This window comes from Orbicella franksi, chromosome 11 (assembly GCF_964199315.1).
Source record: "Orbicella franksi chromosome 11, jaOrbFran1.1, whole genome shotgun sequence".
NCBI lineage: Eukaryota > Metazoa > Cnidaria > Anthozoa > Scleractinia > Merulinidae > Orbicella > Orbicella franksi.
The window spans coordinates 4898793-4901942 of NC_138155.1; the positions used below are offsets into that span (position 1 = coordinate 4898793).

At 38.9% G+C, this 3150-nt stretch overlaps 1 long non-coding RNA gene across 1 annotated transcript; it reads left to right on the forward strand.

The window, feature by feature from the left end:
- The first annotated feature begins 1520 nt into the window (after positions 1–1520).
- On the forward strand, positions 1521–2896 carry LOC145502742 (uncharacterized). Its single transcript, XR_014051388.1, has 2 exons — positions 1521–1734; positions 2851–2896. It is a non-coding gene; the product is annotated as an uncharacterized LOC145502742 (long non-coding RNA).
- Positions 2897–3150: the final 254 nt, after the last annotated feature.

Below are 3150 nucleotides of genomic sequence, written 5' to 3' on the forward strand. Positions count from 1 at the left end.
ATCCAAAGGGCTTTTCATTCACAAAAAATAACCTTTGCGCGCCTTGCGTCTTTTGCACGCCTTGCGTGCCTATGTTTTTACCAGTCAACATTTGCTAAACGTGCATTCAGCTGAACTAACTGCAGTGACCTTACAAAATTGATTGCAGTTAAAAAAAACCCTCCAGGATTTGGAGACTTTACACTAATTATCCTTAAAAATGTTACATGTGTTAGCTGGGGATTCTCTTAATTAAAGTTCAAGAAAAAAAAATAAAAAATAGGGAGATATTTTAGTTATACTTACGTGTGACTGCCAAGCAGTGCATTACAATGGTGGAAAATGTGTAAGTAATTTGACAGGTGTAGTAATTATAATTTCTGTTGGACTGCCTTTTAGACAAATTAGGTTGGCAAATATCGCAGTCTAACAACCAATCAGGAGAGCTGGAATAATACGAAAAATAAAACGCTTACAAACACAATTTGCTTTACCAGGTAAATTCTGATCAATTACAGGTGTTGAAACTTGTTTCAGTTCCGAGTTTACTAATCATTTGTATATTATTTCACCGCCAGAGGAACATTGTGTTATACGGGGAGCCGGGGAATACGAACTGTAAGCAGGGCAGACAAAAAAATAGGTATTTACTTCCTATATCGTTCATATGGTCAAGAGTGTCTTTTAACAAGATTTCTGAATTGTACGGCCTTGTAGCAGATTTAGTTATAAACACGTTGATTATGCTTTTGTGTGTGTGTGTGTGGTATGTAGATTTCTTTCTAATTTTCTAGATTTTTCTTGGAAATGCTATCGAAACTCCTAGCAGAAACAAACAGGAAACATGGAGACTATTAACATGATTTGTCGGCTTTTTTACTTTATTGCTTCGTCGATCTCAGATACAGGCATATAAATTTGATATATTTTTTCGTCAACTCTGTAAACAATAGCCGCGCGATAACTTTTGTAAAGTTTTTTCTCTACACTGCTTCCTCGCGTTAAACCTCACACAATACTTAACAGGTTTCTAAACTGGAATTAAGTTCTAATCTGACTAACGAGCATTTACTTTCAGTACAGTTTCAGGATTTTAAGATCGCTCAGAAAACATTCAGGGATGTTTTCAGAAAACACGTATTGCTCATCTACAGCAATGGTTTTGGCTGTTGTTGCTTTCTTGGCTTTTGAAGGAGAAGGTAACAACAGCGTTTGAACTGAAACTGAATAGACCTTATCACGGTTTCCGACGCCATCTTGACGGGTAGGCAAAGCGGTCAGAAATATTACAGTGTTTGTATGGGAATCCGATGGCAAATAACTTTTTCCAAAATCGAATTTTACACAATTTGTGAATCGCAACGTTACAATACTGGCTAGAAAATTGTATTCACCAAGTTTGAAGGATGTAGCTTGGCCAGAAGAGCTCAGTTGATTTTTCTAATTTTCCATATACATTTGTCTGTAATTTTTTTTCTGCGAGCCGCGTCTACCCAGCCAAATTTACAGACAACTGACAGCTAAAGTTTTAACCAATTCCCTTGAAGGTTCCATGCATCCATCAATATCAAGAGCCAATCAAAGAGCCGAGGCCGAGAGGTGTGTTGGGATTACGTCAACCATAGACGTTCCTTTTCTGGAGAAACATCTCACTGGTGACGTATTGGTCACGTGCTCCGTGTTGTCCAAGCTTCACTTTGAGGACCTGTGTTTGAGAAATCCGCATTGCCAAGGCTTCAACTATAAAGACCAGAAGTGCGAAATTTTAAGTGACATTTACAACGATTTTGACAAAGGGATGAGTCAAGGCACCCGAGCCTTCATGAAAACGGTAACGCAATTTGCTTCCTAATGGCCGGATTCGTCACGCAATCAGGAACGACAGAATGCGTGACGTGTCCTTCGAGAGTCAACGCATGCGTAAGAACTTATAACGCCGTTTTCGTACCCAGTGCTACCCGTTAATGTTTGAACGCAGACTCTGGGGACGAGAATAAGTTTAACTCTTAGAAAACGAACGAATCCTTGTGTAAAACCTAATTCTTATGAAGGGCAGTTTTCATACAAGTCAATCTCCTTGTCGAGCGATAGCCAGGACTCGCAGCCAGGAATCGATTCAAATGAAATCGGATTTTGAATTTCTAATTTATATCTCAAGGATTTGCAGTTGCACAAATTTGTCCTTTGTTTTTCTGGGCTAAAGATAGTTATTATTTGTGCAACTGTGAATGATTGAACACCTGTTCTGTTCACATCACCTACATGAAACCTTGGGTCAGCGGTAATTAACTATGTCATGCAAGCCACATGAAAAGTACCATGTTGAAAGGTTTGCAATAACATAAGGAACTTTACGGGACGCGACGAATATAGACAAACGAAAACACCAATTAACCAATTAGAAGTCGAAGCAGGAGCATACGAGATAATGTATAACCGCTAACAGGCGCGGGAAGAATGTACCTGGCGCCAAGCGCGGGAAATAAAATGCGTGAGTGGTAACAAGCGCAGGTAGAACTGTGAAAGCCACCTCCTCCAGTCACTGCGTAATTTAATTATTTGAAGCGATCAGAAAAGAATGGGGAGACACTAATTATTTTTCTCACGGTTGCGTCGTATTCACTTAACACAGGACAGCCTATGGACTCCTGTGTTATCCTGCTCCCTCCAAATCGTTGTCTAAGAAGCCACGTTCACGTAACGAAGAGAAAAAAAAATTGAAAAACACACTCTGGAACTGATTGCTACACAAAACTGCTGACTGAAGGAAAACGTTAACAGGATCCAGGCAGACAGAACGAGAGATTCTTGCTTTATTCTGTCGTTAATTCTTGATCTTTCCTAATACACTTTCATTTTTTGCTGTTGCAGTTCCTGCTCGGTAGAGGACAGTGTATGAATAGTTACACTCAAAATCAACCCTAATGAAGACAGCGATTAACAACAGGGATATATTACAGTAAAACCCGCATAAAAGAACAAGTGGATTAAGAACACTCGGGCTGAAATTTGGTCAAACAACTACCATATACATAAGAACACATTCAGCCTGAAAGATGAAAATTGTTCTTATATAAAAAAAAACAACAACTGGCTGCCAGGTAGATTAGAAAAACTTACTAGGGTACAATACTAAGTAGATCAATATATGTGCTATCCATTAATTAATTA